The sequence below is a fragment of the Oryza sativa genome, chromosome 8 (assembly GCF_034140825.1).
Source record: "Oryza sativa Japonica Group chromosome 8, ASM3414082v1".
NCBI lineage: Eukaryota > Viridiplantae > Streptophyta > Magnoliopsida > Poales > Poaceae > Oryza > Oryza sativa.
The window spans coordinates 17,256,711-17,273,291 of record NC_089042.1 but is presented as its reverse complement, the minus strand read 5'-3'; the positions used below and the strand labels follow the sequence as shown (position 1 = coordinate 17,273,291).

The following is a 16,581-nucleotide window of genomic DNA, read 5'->3' as shown; positions in this document are numbered from 1 at the left end:
TCGACATGGCGGTCTGACGATCTGACTCGTAGTCGACAACAAGGTAGCCTTCCTCCTCGAATCCGTGCCCGGCGAGATCAGAGATAGCGCTTTCGTTTCTCCTGATAGTATCCGGAGACATCGTAGGGTACTAGCCGTGCTTATCCCTGAAGTCGATATCCGGCGGCGTGTCTTGGCGTATGTAGGCTTCTATGTTGTGGCTTCTATGTCGATTGTGTTGGGTGTTGATCCTCCCATGGTGGGAGTGTGTCTCCTCTCCTCCTAGGGGGGCTTGTATTTATACCCATAGGTGTTCCCTTGTCCAAGTAGAACTAGGGAAACCAATATGGATACAATCCGAGTAGTCCTTGCCATTTCCATGTAGAACTCTGGTTGTCTTTCCTTATCCGAAACTCTCTCCATATCCGGAATCAGTTCCCGTATAAGACATGGTATGTGGTGGGTCCTGCCAAGATTTAGTCAACTACTATTAGGTATGTGGTATCCATAACCCTGACAGTCGTTAGCAACCAAATTGCTTTTATCTCAGCTGCTCGTCCGCATATTGATGAGGCTTATCTAGTGCAAGGGCATATTCTGAAACATGGAGCAGAGTGATCTTTGATATACTTTTTCCCCGGTTGTACAAATGAAATCCCGTTTCCAAATGCGGGGTATCATTTGTACAACTGCCATGAACTAACCATTCCTCTGAATCTCGTGCATGTGGAACACACAGGGAGACACGCAACATGTCAAGAAACGAACGAGAAAGTTCATCGTCCTCGACACCCGTACAGATGTATGAGGCAGGTTGGGCACCAACTGAGGATGCACCCGGATAGACCCAAGCTCCATGCCATAGCATCGGAGTCTCGACTTGGGCAAGTGCTAGTGAGGACCGGTGGCATGCGCCTCATGATATCCAATGCAGGGACAATCAACTTCCTAGATCAAGTGGTGTGCCTCCATTTCCAAGTGAATGGCGCTCGACTTCCTCTCGCTGGGACTTGGGTGAAATCACTAGGAGAATGGACACCCTTGATATGCAGACGGGGGAGATACAGTACAACCACATGGAACACATAGCTCAAACGCAAAGAATGGCAACAATCTGCTGATGCTCAGTTCACCAACATCAACAACATGATGCAGCAACAACACGATGACCTTCAGGCGTACTTTCGTTTTCAGGGGTTCAATCCTTATCAAGGACCCTGAGTGAAAGCCAAGCTTGGGGGGGAAGACATCGCCACCCCCCCAATTGAGGTAACTTATATCACATTGCATATTTCCCTTTCCAATTGCATATTTGCTTTCCAATTGCTTCTTATAAAATGAAAACAACAAAAAAATTTGCAAAATATAAAAATACCAAAAAGATAGGATAGGTTTGAGTCATGCTAGGTAAGTCAAGCTAGTTCTCTTCGTTGAAATGATGAATAGTTTCTCTGATTTATATCTCGTATATATGGGTTCTTGGTAAATACTCTCTCAAAGGTTAAATATAAGTAGCCAACAATTATCCGGGAACCTGAGGTAAATGGGCTGCTGTCACGTCCCAAAACGACTCGAAAATACATCCTCTAAATTATGCCTAGAATAATTAAAATCCGTGTGAAAGCCTCCAAAAATTAAAATATGCAAAGTTAAAAGTCAAATAAGGCTTGGAGGATTTTTGTATATTTCCTAAAAGCCTAAAATGCGTAAATAAATTTTAGTGGAATTTTCAGAGCACAAATAATAATTATTAAGAAATAAACAAAGTTAAAAAGGTTTTATAAAAAGAAAAACCCTAAAAGTCCCCCTTCCCTCCCTTGGGCCGGCCCGGCCCATCTCTCTTCCCCCCCTCTCTCTCTCTCCTCTCCCCGCGGCTCACTCGGTCTCTCCCCGCACGCGCGCCGCTGACGGGCGGGCCCGCCCGCCACCCTCGCTGACGGGTGGGGCCCACCCGTCATCCCCTTCCTCCCGCCGCTCCCGCCGCCTCCCCCGCACCCTAGCGCCGCCGCCGCCGCGAATCCCGCCGCCTCCCGCCGTCCCCGCGTGCAATAAAGTGGGGGGAAATATTCCCCGTGATCCCCTCTCCCTTTCCCCCCATTTTTCCCTCTCTCTCTCGCGTTCAAACGGGCGGATTTGCCCCCGCAAATCTCGCCGGCGCCATTGATGGCGGCCGGACCTCCCGCGCCGGTTTCCTTCCCCTCCGGCCGCTCTTTCCCACTTCCAACCCTATTTAAACCCTCCCCGCGCCTCCCTGGCCCGTTTCCGCCCTTGCTGCACCGTCTCCCCGCCGGAATCGAGCTCGCGCCGTCGCCCTCTCTCTCTTCCGTCGCCGACGACCTCCGGCCGGCCTTCTCCGCTCGCCGGGACCGTCTCCCGCCCCGGCGTCGCCTCCTCCGGCTTCGCCGCACCGCCGTCGACTCCGTCCACCCCCTCGCCGAGTCCGCCGACCGCCGGAACGCCGTCGACCCCGTCGGCCCGAGCCGCGCCGCCGCCTTCCTCCGCTCCGGCCGCTTTTTTCGTCATCGCCGTCGACCTAGGGTGAGCCGTGGACCGCCGCCTCTTTTCCCCCTTCCCTTCCCCTCTCTCGGCCGCCGCTCCGCCGTGCCTATGGCCGCCGCCGGCGACCATAGGGGCGCGGGCGCCGCCTCCCGCCAGCTGCGCCGAGTGGCCGCCTTCGGGCGCGCCGAGTGGCCGCCCCGTGGGGCCCGGCCGTCAGCCACCCGCGCCCTCGGGTGCGGCTGACGCGTGGGGCCCACGGCGCCGGCCGGTGCGAGCCCGGGTGCGCCCGGTCCACCGTGGACCGTGAGGCTGCCGCGTGGGCCCCACTCCCGTGGACCCGGTCCGCGCGCCCCCTCCCCTCGGCTGACGCAATAAACCCTTTTTAAATTAAAAATTTAAATGAAGAAATTCGCAAATATCCATGTAAAGAGCATATAAACTTCAAATGGCCATAACTTGACCATTTGAACTCGGAATTGGACCGTTCAAGTCTCTAATTTTTCCTTAAGAAGTCAAGAACCCATTTTTGTGCTTTGTTCCTGCTTGTTATATGGAGTTTATTAGAGTAAAAGCCTTTTCTTTTCCGTTGGTCGTGTAGACGCTGCAGCTTCGGAAGATCCGCTCTTCGTGGAGGTTGAAGCCGACGTTTGTGAAAGCGAGCAAGGCAAGTCACATCATCCTTGAGCATATTGAATCCCAGTTTATAAAATTATTTTGATTTAAATTATTGCATTATCGCTTTATTTAAATTCCCGCGTTATCACTGTTTTATCTAGCCATGCCTATTTACCTTTGTTATGACCTTATTATTGTTATTGTTATTATTTCCTTGTTTACCCTATAATAAACAAAACCCCAACTAGTGGACACTCTACTCATGGTACCACTAGTATGATTTTAGGTAGATGCTTCGTTGGTTAATTAGGCAACATTAGGTGGTTTTACAACTCTAGACTTTGGGAATACTCTTATCACCTGGACACTGTGGAATGGTTGGATTATTGTGGAATTGGATTCACACCTCCCCCTCTATTCAAAACCCTCAAAATGGTTTTAGGCTGGGCTCGGGGTGCATGGTTTTGACAGTAGCACCTCGACCATATAAGGACCGGTCTTCGGGCCTCTGTTGCAAAGCACTACCGTACTTCCACATGTCTAGTGGGTAAGGCTTAGTTTGTGGCTCAGTCTGGTTATAAACAAAAGTACACGGATGGAGATGGACGAAGTCGGGGGTCGATGGACATCTCTACGGCAAATAAACGCTACACGAGCTGCGGCCCGGTAGTCAAGATGTCATGGCACAGGGCCGGTGTCCTGCTGCTAGGGGCTCAGTCCTGCCTACCTGTCCCGGGGGTTCCGGCCGTAGGTGGGGTTGGGTCGGTACTCTTGTTTATGGCTAGGATGGGTTGGAAACTATGTCATGTCTTCCGTTCGTATACCGTGGTGGTATGTGGCACGTGGTTACACGTGAGGAAGATGTGTCTTGTGGGTAAAGATGTACACCTCTGATCAGAGTATAATCTATTTGAATAGCCGCGCCCTCGGTTATGGGCAAGCCGAGCAATGTACCCAAGTTAGTGTTTTAATTCTTAAAACCTGCTTAACAACTAAAATGTGGAATGGTTGGCCTGGGTTGGCTTGGGACGAGCTGGGACCCAGGGTCGGGTTGCCAGTTCGGTCTGAATCATCGTAGGCCTTGGGCTAAGGCAGGTTCGTGTGGGTTCACGGCCTTGATTAATAATCTTGTATAGCTCTAGGATCGTATTTACAAAATAGCTTTGAGCAACTAAGTGTCTTTTAATGCTGTTTACTGCAAACCCTAACCCTTTATATTATAACCCCCCTTGTACTCCCTGGCATTTATTCTGCACTTATGGGTATGTCTTGTTGAGTACGGTGGTTGTACTCAGTCTTGCTCAATTTTTCCCAAACCCAGAAGAGGAGCCCCTGGATGATGAAGGCTCTGGTGTTTAGCTCGTGCCTGCCGTCAAGCGCCTGTGGTCGTTGCCCTAGTCTTCCGCTATTTCCCGTTTGTCTTTGTGTGTGCTGGGCCTTCGCCGCCCATGTAATAAATTAACTATTTACGCTTCCGCTTGATAAACTCTGAAATGTATCAACTTTTGGTGTACCTTGCCTCCTGGGACAAGGAATAATACACGCACGCAAAATATAGTCAAATAGCGGGATATCATATTTCATCTGCAATTTCATACAGAATCTACTAAATGTATTTCTCTCTGAACACAGTTTGACAAACCAGTTTTATTTGTTGTTAGTAACTAATATAATTTTTACTTTTAGCTAGATTATTAAAATAATATTAAAAGTTACTTAGGAATTTCAGCAGCAAAGTACAGGGAATCACCTAGTTAGTTATCTTACGTGTGGATTAGCTAATTCCCATGCATGTAGGACTGTGTAGAAACTGATTTCTTAAGAGAAGTTCACTAAACCCGATCTCTCAAATGGTCAAAGCGATGGGAGGTAATTTACATGCATCCCGCGCTCCCCTTTCATGTACGCGCCCTCATTAATTGTGCGAAGCAGTTTTTTTTTTCTTCACGGGTGCCTTACAATGATCTCTACAAGTATTGTACACACAATATTATTATCAGTAGTATTAACCGTTGATTTATAGGTTCTACAACCTGTGGAAAAAAATTAATCCATTACATGTACCTGAATTGGTATAAATAAATCAATATAATCCATTGGAATAGAAGAGATGAACGGTTTGGATTGATTCTACTATCAGTAGAAATCATACAACTATTTTGTTCTCACAAACCACATTGACATGTAAGCACATAATTTTAATTTCCATCTATATAGTATACTATTATTATCATTAGCCATTCATTTTTTCTGACTTGGGTGGATTCAACTTCTTTTATAATTTAACTAATTAAGATTTCCTTTAGATATGTAGTCCCGAGACATATTGATCCATTCACATATATGATCAAAATTTTAGTTAACTTCCCTAGACTATAGAGACAACTCCTAAAATATCAAAACCCACCTCTATCATCCGGATGCTACTATTGTCAAGTACACGCCACATGCTGGTTGCCCTGGCTGGTTGATAGTTGACTGAGTAATATAACATGTACCTTTGTTCGATTGAGAAAACACTACCGTATATTTCTCTTCGTATGATTTTCAAATTTACGAGAAAATGTGACGGTACAGTACATACATGTTGCACCTATTTATTTTTTATTCTGCAATTCAACTGGGAAAATATGCCCATGCAATGTGCTTATTAACTACTCCCTCAGTCCCGTTTTGTTTGACGTTGCAGTTCATTTAAAAAGGAGTCTAAATGTTTGACGCTGCAGTATAATCAGACAAACCGTTTCCATCTTTACCCCTCTGTTCGACGGCGACAGTCACCTTCCTCGCCTGAGACGGCGCGAAGAAGCAGGGGATGGCGGCAGCGGGCGCGGGAGACTTCGGGAGCGCCGCCAGCGACGACGCCAGCGTGAAGAGCGGCAGCTGCGAGATGAGCCGCTCCATCTCCGCCGCGTGCTCCGCCGACGCGGGACGCACCACGACGGGAAACACCGGCGCAGCAGAGGAAGACGCCGATGACGCTGCAGAGAAAGCCGACGAGCCCCGAGCGGCGGCGTGGCGGCACATGTGGCGGATGAAGTAGTGGATGGAGACGGACGCCACCATCTTGTCCCATGTCCTCCACCTCCGTCGTCGGCCACCACCGGCACCCTCCTCTCCGGCGACGGCGGCGGAATCACAGCCGAAGACGACATCAATTCCTCCGGTTCTTGAATCTCCTCCTCTCTCGCTGCGTTCTTGCGTTCTTGGTGGTGAGGAGGAAGGTGAGCTAGCTTAGCTGCTGCACTTGTCTGTGGCTTATAAGTATGGTTTTTGGCAGGATTCATTCAGCACACAGTGGATGACCTTGCTCATCTTTGCTGTTGTCAGGGACAGGGAGGAACTGAGAAGTTCAGAAATGACAAAAGGAAATGTAGGTTGGTTGTGAGATAATGAGTTCTTCAGACCTTTGTTTGCCTGAGAATGGTAGTTGTTTGCTTTGATGAAGCTGCAACCTAAGGTTTTAGCAAGGAATGCTGCTACTGTCATGCGAATTCACAGTGAAATGCTGAATTCATAAGATCTGTCATAAATTCTGCTAAGAGGACAAAAAAACTAAAGTAATTCAAGATTTAAAAATGAACAGTACATTTACAAAATCTGAATGTAGGTCTGAAAGTCACATCCTAATTGCTCTTGGATTCTTCCTCTCCTACATTATCACAAAATCTGAATTTCAACATCCACAAAATCTGACCATATTTTCACTTTTCAAGCCTATTATCACCTCACAAAATCTGACCATATTGTCACTTTTCAGTCCTATTATCACCTCACAGCAATGATGCACAAAATATTGCTCTACTAGGAGATGAAGCCAAGAAGGTTCAAGCAGCCCAGCGGCAAACAGGGTTTCTACTGAAGGATTAATCCAGATTTTGTAAATAAAATGAAACTCAAGAACTGAGTACACTCAGTACATACTCTTCCAGTTGAACTGCAACTGAACAAGTCTGAAGACACTGTCAGCCTTTCTTTGTCTGTCCGAGCATATCTGCCCACTAAAAATTACTGAGCCAAATTCAACATAAGATGATCTTTGTCTGTCTGAGCATTATATAACTCACCTGTTTGCATAGCTCAGGAGTTACTGTCCTGTTGCATTAGATGATGAATACACTTCTTCTGGCAAAGATGGTCTGAATCTTCTTTTCCCAGAAGATTGGACGTTGAAATTTGATAAACTAGTGTACTACTGCAAAAGAGAGTTTTTTTGAGTGGGCAATGAAGGGAGTAAATCATCAGAACTGCTATGAAATTTCAGCCGAAAAACTGGCAATCCAAGAGCAGCTCTGAAAATACTGTAAAAACACAAACTTTTAAAGTAAAATCTGAATACTGTAAACACAACTGATTCATTCTTCTTTATTCATCTTTAGAAAAGGAGATTTGAATGCTCTACTGCTCACCTGCCCGGCCGAGTCAATCTATAGCTATTTCTTACACAGGATAAGCACAATTTGGCAGATGCAGCAGCTGCAGCATGCCTGAACCTGCGAATAAGGTTTTACAGTGTTCATAGATCAGTGGCAAATGGCAAATGGCTCAGGTGATCGATCGATGCCGTTGTAGGTGAAAAGGAGGGCATGAGATCTTACTACGAGTGTTGTAAAATTTTATCTAAAAATTCTGCTGGGTCTCAGGCCTGGGGTGCCCAATTATGAGCAGCAGCGTCGGGAGAGAGCGCCGGCGGCTCCGGCAAGGAGGGGTGGCGGCGACGGTTCCAGCAAGTACGGGTGGCGGCGGCATCTTGAGGTGAGCCCCGGCGGCTGGCGTAGCGGCCGGCGTTTCCGGCGTTGGGGGGTGGCGGCGTTTCCGCCTCTTTCTTCCGTCACAGCGGCGACTCACGTGTTGAGAGGAGAAGGCCCAGGGGCAAATATGTAATTTCACACGTTCCTTAATTTTCACGATCTGGTCGGAAATGTCAAATATAATAACGGGACGGAGGGAGTAGATAGTATTGCTTTTGCATCCATTATCCATATCAAACCAGCTAGGTAAAAGTACTGATCCATGGTCTGCAGTACCAACTCGACTGTAACATTCAGGTACCAGTGAACCGTCAGTACCAACTCGACTGTAACATGTTGCTCTCTCCATGTTAGCGCAAGCAGTACACAACACAAACCCACTACTGGTACTTCGACTCAAGGTGAGGCAAGAATGATGTTCTGTGCATGCAGGCAGTAGATGTGGTATGCTCTGTTCATGTATACCCTGGACAAGTCAATTGAGGATGAGGTCTGAAGTGTAGTCAAGTAGGTGATCGAGTGATATGTTGGAAATGCATGACACGCTATTGTCTCAAGACCTTTCTTGATGCCTCCTACACCTGGCACTTGTGATGTGTCTAGCAGATATGATGGATGTTAGCTAGCTTCTTTTACTTATGTGTTTGGGATTGGGGTAAGTCAAGTTTTCCTCGGAAGGAATTTCACAGGTATATATGAAGCTCTAGGCTGATGCTGAACAGCAGTAATTACTATTTGGGACAGATAAATACGAATTTTTTAAGCTTCTCATTATAATTTAGAAATAGACCTTCACAATACTTGTTATTACATGATTAATTTGAACTTTTTGGCCACGTCATACTCATCTATTATATACTAAAAGTCCATTAAACTTCCTCAAAACGCTCTCAAGCCACCACTTGGCGCTCTAATAAATTAGAGAAAATCATAGAAAAACTTTAAAAAAACATCTATCCATCAATTTTCACTGAAATCGGTGGGTCCAATATTATAAACCGTTTTAGATCTCTTAAAACAAACCGATGACCCACCAACCTCCTCCTCCCTTACATATCTCACTATTCCTTCCGTTCAGTAGTTTGAACGTACGTACGTATTTGACCTTCTTTTTTTTTCTTTTTCCATGTATGTATATGAGACAATAATAATTATTATCAGTGATAATAAATTTTAAATAATAGTTACCTTACGAACATTCAATATATCAGCATATAACTCTTCACAAACATATATAGATAAATTAGCTCTATAATACTTGAAAATAAAGTTTAGACCCATTATATTATATTATGTGCCTATTATTTTAGACTACATTAATAAATGTATTTTTCCATCAATTTTCACTTAAATTGGTAGACATATTATTTAGACCATAAAATATATCTTTTGTTAGAAAAACAAAGCCTCCAATCCTAAAAGTTTTGAGAAAAAAAATAACATCCTGCTAATCACTCCTGATCAATCCAGCAAATCACTCATCCAATCTCTAATGCATAAATACGTAGTTCGTATGTATGTGTTGTTTGTCAAAAAAGATTACGTTCGGCCGACAAACACTCTCATTGGATTATCTATCTATCTATCTATCTATCTATTATCTATCTATCTATTATATACTAAAAATCCATTAAACTTTCTACAAACACTCTTAAATCGACAAGTGACACCTTATAAACGCTTTTAAGTTGCCAAATGGCATCCTAATAAATAAGATAAATCCGACCATCTATTTTTAGTTAAATTGGTGGACCTATTTTTGGATGGTTAGATCTATTTTATAAAAAAATAAAAAAAAATCCGAAACGAACGTACAAACGTGTCGAACGGCGGACCCATATGGTTAGATCTATATATTCTGTAAAAAAAAAAAGTCCGAAACGAATGTACAAACGTACGTAATAGTAACGTACGTACTTCCTTCTGTTTCCTTCTGTTCCTTTGTTTGTTATTTTCTATTTCATCAGAAAAAAAAAATCAAAATTACTTTTATTAGCAAAATAAATCACAAATAGGCCAACTACTAGATCTAGCAACTCTTCCTCCGTCACTTTAAAATCTTACAAACACTTCTAAATCGCTACGTGATGCTATTAAATTAGAGAAAGTACTCTTAAATAATACAAAGCAATCTACCATCGATTTCTACTTAAATTGATGGATTTTTTAATAAAAAGAAATTCAAAATTGATGGATTTTTTAATAAAAAAATTCAAAACCTCTCTCCCTCCCTCCCCACCCCCGTGTAGTATTAAAATCCATTAAATATTTTATAAACACCTCTAAGACACTATATGACATACTTAAATTAAAGATAATCTTAGAAATTTCAGAAAAAAAGACTACTATATACTAAAGGTTTATTAAACATCCTATAAATACTCATAAGCCGCCAATTGGCACCTTACAAACACTCCTAGGACGCCAAGTAACACTCTAATCTGAATTCTTAAAAAAAACAAAACATCCAACCATCGGTTTCAATATAAACATTTGACACACTATTTTGGATAGTTAGATTAATCATTTAGAAAAATATCCTAACCCTCCCACCCTCCCTGCCGTGTACTATGTACGCCATTCTTTTCTCTCTATTTTTTTATCTCCTTAACAATCAAAATTAAAATTATCCATATTGGCAAAAAAACACAAATGGACCTCCATCTATTACTTATATCCCATTAGGCATCTAACGACTTTCTGCCAACTTAAATTAATTTCTCTCGATATGCATATGAGAGCTATGTACCTATACAAATTGACCTTGATACTTTTAAAATGATCATTTTAGGAGATACATAAATATTTTTAAGAAAAATGATCATAGCTTCCGAATTACACATATAATCTATAAAATCACTAATTATAGTAGATATTCATCTAGCAATATAGACAACAGATTAAAATTAAAGTTTGTGGTTGGTTGAACACCATACTGATAAGCATGTGGGTTGTACCTAAAAATCTTAACAGTGAAACAACCTTGCAATGGCCTTAGCAATAAATCAAGTCACTTCCATATAGGAATTAAATACCATGTCCTTTTTTTTCGTTAAACTTGCTACAGTACATCGTAAAGTCTTGATGTAGAACAATCTAGAAACATGTATCTATTATAAGATAATCCACTTTAGTGATGATTCGTTAAATACACTATGGCCATTAATTCAATATTTCATGGGAGAAAATTTAGAACGTATGCCTTTACCCCATGCCAGATTATATGCACTCACCTATATCTTCATCCTAAATTGCAAAGATCAAATCATTGGATGAATCATAGAATGAAAATATCCAAAAGAACAAAATGGGCATTAAATAAATTGAAAATTGAACAAATGTTGATGGATTTAAAACCCATACTTAATATAAATTCAAACATTTTACGAGGACTATTAGAATGAAATTATAAAATTCAAACATTTTACGAGGACGGTTAGAATGAAAAAGTATATAAAATTTTAAAATACAACCAAACAAAAAATTAATATTATTGGATTTCTTTTGTGGTTGTAAGATATCCTTCTGGAGAGTTAATATACCCTAAATTTTCTCATAGGAACCACCCCATTGTTTCGACACTATTTTCTCATCAATTCAAAACCGCATGATTTCAAGTAATTTTATTTTACAATTTATATGTTGCAAGGGTAATTATAGAAAACAACCAATTATAAAAAAAATAACCAGTGTTCAAAACACACAAAATAAGTTTAATTTTAGTTTAGAATATAATACAAAATATTTTAATAAAAAGCCAACCTCACATAAATATTCATAATAAAATTTCACTTATATATTATATAAGAAGGTGCCTGCGCATGTGTGCGGGCTAACTTTATAGTTGCCATAGCAGGAGAACGTTATCACACATGGTAAAAGCTGTGATGTGCCAATTATTTTGTCATGTACTCAATGGTCTACTACACGTTGGGCCAGATAGTGGGCTGCAGAAGAAATGGGCTTGGCCCAGGTCACATGCCAGGGGAGCAAGTCAACTAGCAGCACTACAAATATATGCCCTTCAGCCAAGGAATAGGGCATTGATGAAGAATCAACACAACGAAGGCATTCGCCTCGTCTCCTCTTTCCGGCTGCTTTTTGTCGGCCCCGGTTTCAAGACACTGGGAAACCACATGTGTTCACAGTACCAACTCCCTAAATCGGTAGGTTGGCATACACACATTACATAGCTGGTACAACATATTCTGCATCACATAGTTTTGCACTACGCATTATTACAAGGGAAGCCCGAGTGGGTCCTCGAATAGACTAAGGGTGTGTTTGAGGAGAAAGGGATTGGGGAGGTTGGGAAGATACGTAAAACGAGATGAGCCATTAGCACATGATTAATTGAGTATTAACTATTTTAAACTTCAAAAATGGATTAATATGATTTTTTAAAGCAACTTTCCTATAGAAATTTTTTATAAAAAACGCACCGTTTAGTAGTTTGGGAAGCGTGCGCGCGGAAAACGAGATGCTTTTCAATCTCAATCCCCCATATCGCCCAGGAACGAACGAAGCCTAGGTCTGGTCAGGTACAACACCAAGATCAAGAACCAAAGTATAAGATAAGGTAGCGGAAGCGAAGCTGCAACAGATCAACTAAACTCCACAAGCATCGTATGGGGATCAGGCCCCAGGGTATCTCCCCGGGTTCTCCCTCCTCGCGAGCAGTCTCGAGCGGCATCTCCACATCATGTAAGTCTAAGAGAGGGTGAAAGTGCAACGGTGAGTACCAACCGTACTCAGCAAGTCACCACTAGGATAATGCATATAACGAATAAAAGGATACAAGAAGGGCTTGGTTCATTTGCATAAATCTAGATTTCACAAATCACAAGGCAAGGCTGGCTGCTCCACTGCTCCGCTCGCCGCTGGCCGATTCAGTGCATCCCCATCATTGTCGGCCTCAACGTCCAGCGCCGCTGAGGAGGTGGAGAGATGATGCGATCAGATCGAGGCGACCAGCCGTAGGGGACCTCCATCTCCCTCCGCCAGCTCCGCTTCTCACTTCTCGTCTCTCGCCTCCTCCTTATTTGGTTCATGTCTAGGTGGAGGTAGGTCACTCGAAGCAAGTTCTGAGGTACATCAAGAAGCTCCCGGTGGTACATCAAGCTTGAGGTCAACATTGTTGTCGTTGTTAGCTCGGCGATGGCATGGTGATTCGGAGAGTGGAAATCTTGTTCTTGCCGGACTTTTTTTTGGTTGGATTTTTTTTCCTGGTATTTTTTCCTCTGCTCCTGATTGTTCTAGATGAGATTGCTCATTTAAGAAAAAATCCCTCTCAAAATTTGCAATTTACATTTAGATCCTCTGGACGTTTTGTCACCGTTTGATATGTCATCGGATGGCTGCAAATGAGTAGGAATACATGGCACACTTTTCCAGTCAAGAATCCAGGCCGAGTTATAATCGTGTTGCCACGTGGCCCAATCACAAGACGTGGCTGTAACCTAGAAATCGGTATATAAGATTTCACAAATCTAAGACTTAGCAGCTTTATCTAAAAACATCATTAAGTTAAAGTTGTATTAAACAGTGAGGGTTCATCCTCACATCCAGATCTATACCATTTACCATATTGAAATACTAGTTCACGAACCTCTATAGTCTCCCTTCGCTACCTGTTTCCACGTGTAGGCTCCTGATGAGTCGCCATTGGCGGTTATGTGTGATTCCCGAGCTTAACCGACTTCCAAACCGTCATTACAACACTATGTAAGGAGGAGAAACTCTCACTCTCAACACACACAACTCAAGATGGCCATGCCATGATGTCACAACTAGATGGAATTACACTTACTTAATGCTGGATTGTGCTTTAGAATTTGAAGCTGCATTTCTTGAGCTTAAGTTGCAAATATCAATTTCAAGTATAATCCATCAGATGACGAGTGGAAAGCGGTTGAAAATGTTTGCAGGTTCTTAAAGGTATTCTATGATTCTACCAATGTTGAAATCTGGGTAATCAAGTCAACATTGGTAGAAGATGCAATCATTCTATGAGGACATGAGGTTCAATCATTTTTGACGATTTGAGGTTCTTAAAGGTATTCTATGAAATCTGGGCAATCAAGTCAACACTTGATCAAAATTACTCAAATGAAGAAGATGCGGGAATTGTGAGAATGGTGGATGTTATGAAGCGAAAGTTCCAAGATTATTGGAATATTTCATGCTTAACTTTGTCTGTTCCTGTGATTTTAGACCCATGGTTTAAGTATTCATATGTGAAATTTCGCTTTGTGCAAGCTTTTGGAGATGTGGCCAATAATAAGTTGAGCGAGGTCAAGAAGGCAATCGAACAACTTTTCTCTGATCATTCACCAAAAGTGAACGACCAAAACAATGAATTGACTGGTGGAAGAACTGATATTGAAGCAGGCATTTTGCAAGAGAATGTGCGCCATGTTGATTGGGATAAATTCTTGAGCGAACAAGACTATTGCTCCTAATGAGCTTGAGCTATACTATAAAGAAGATATACTGCCTCGAGTTGATGATTTTGATATCTTAACTTGGTGGAAGGCAAACTCACTAAAATATCCTGTACTCTCACGCATAGCACATGATGTGTTTGCCATTCCAGCATCAACGGTTCCATCTGAAAAATGCTTTTAACACAGGAGGGAGGGTAATCAATGACTACAGAAGTAGATTGAAACATGAGATTGTTGAGGCTCTCATTTGTCTATAGGATTGGATGAGAGTTGATTGTAAGTCTATCCCCTTTTCTTTGAAAACTATTAGTGTATGACAGCGCCAATGGAGTTTACGTAGTTAATTGTTTTTTAAATGTTCCAGGCACTTCTCTTGAGATGGTCTTATCACAGGAAGAAGGTACGTGATAGGTAATTGTTGTATTTTTTTCCTCTTAGTCTTGGATCAGATTATGCGTCATCATGCAAAATTGTTGTATTTTTCCTAATGGTTTGTTGTTCTTTCTCTCAAGGCCAAGGAATTCTTTCTGTGAATGGAATTGTTGATCTGGAAGGACTCTCAGTTTTTGCATTAGTAATCATGCTGTTTACCAAAAATTGTTATGTAATGAGACTTTTACTGTTCAATAGCTCTGTTTGTGCTCTAGAATTTATTATGAAAACTGCTACATCAGTTAATTTCAGAGTTACCAGTACACTAGTTGGACACTGAATATTTGGTGGCGCGCGTGATTCAAAATACGGAGATGAAATATAGGACTCGATCACTACTGTGCAAGATTTCTTTTATTTGTTTTCTGAGACTTATTCATATAGTCTAGAAAACGAGGACACTTTTTCTCTTGATGTTATATTGTACGATCTAATTGCTCTTCAGGTTTTTTTTCTATGTTCTCAAGAATCTCGTTCTTCAGTTCCAAAGCTAATGCTGACCACACTAATAGCTGAAGCTTTGTAGATTTTGCAATGTACTCCGCTTCTGAAAGAAATATTTACTACTCAATCTTTGTTCAATATTTGAGTGAAATTTATAGCTGTAATTCCAAAAGAGCGTCAAAATCTACCAAATTATTAACTTTTTGTTTGAATAATAAGTACGTTAATGATGCATGTTTTCTAGCTGCTCATTTGATGCATCATGCTTGCTAATGATTTAGCTGTGTAGATGGGCAGAGTCTTATGTGCCTGGAGAATCGTTAATGGGTTGACCTATAGTGGGTCAGCAGGTCAGGACTATGTGTGGGTCGCGGGTGACCCGTGGCCTGCAATTCATTGCCTTAAGTAACGTGGGTTAGACTGTGGGTCGACCCAGCACGGTCGACGTGCATCCTAGTACAACGGTATTTATACACTTACAGATTATTACGTGGACATAATAAATACCAACAAAGATTAGTCTTTATGCGCCTGCAGATTATTATGTGGATATAATAAATACCAACAAAGGTTAGTCGTTGTTTCACTATATATACTAACTTCTATAACAATTGTAACAATCAAAGCGTTTTTGAACTAATTACCACCCATATTGAACACTATGTTACCCTACTTTCAGATCATGTCAGTCATTTTTTCTATAACAAAGGGTGAATAGCTAATTTAGTCCCTCAAGTTTCACCGAAAGCTTAATTTGGTCCTTCAGGTTTTATTTTGTCCACATATATTCTCTAAGTATTTGTTTTGGTCTAAAATCATCCTTGGGCCCACTTAATATGCCATATGCCTATTTTTAGTCAACAATTATGTTAGTAAATGTCCCTTTTGCCCTTAATTTGTATACAACTATACACTAGAAAAAAGAAACCAAAATGAATAAACAACATTGCATATGTACTTCCCATTATTTCAACATGTGCATATGAAAATTGAGCCTAATGACTATCGTATACACTTGCAAGTTCATAATTTATTTTTGTTTTATCTATAAAAAGAATTCATTACATGCAATTTTTTCTCTTATATATGTGAATGAGGGGGGCATAAGTGTCATTTATCAAGAGAGTTGTTGGTTATGTGGGTTCAAGGATAAGTTTGAATTAAAATAAAACTTGAAGGACTAATATGGACATATTGAAATATTAAGAACTAAAATGATCGTTGCATGAAACTTGAAGGATCACTTTAGCTATTCACCCTAAAAAAGTAACAATTTTGCACCATTTACTCCGAGTGTTTCCCTAAAAAATCATTTATTCCGAGTAAAAAAATATACATATATTCCACGCTACACGTTGTGGGCTTTTTTTTCACCTTCGTGATGGGCCGGGCCTCGCAGCCCGATAAAGTTAGAA

General features: G+C 41.7%; 1 long non-coding RNA gene across 1 annotated transcript; it reads right to left on the bottom strand.

Moving 5' to 3' along the window:
- Nucleotides 1-5,605: 5,605 nt before the first annotated feature.
- Nucleotides 5,606-7,994, bottom strand: LOC107281875 (uncharacterized). The gene is made up of 4 exons (XR_003243724.2): nucleotides 7,692-7,994; nucleotides 7,503-7,586; nucleotides 6,501-7,288; nucleotides 5,606-6,413 (listed from the first exon to the last, which is right to left on the bottom strand). It is a non-coding gene; the product is annotated as an uncharacterized lncRNA (long non-coding RNA).
- Between the last annotated feature and the right edge of the window lie 8,587 nt (nucleotides 7,995-16,581).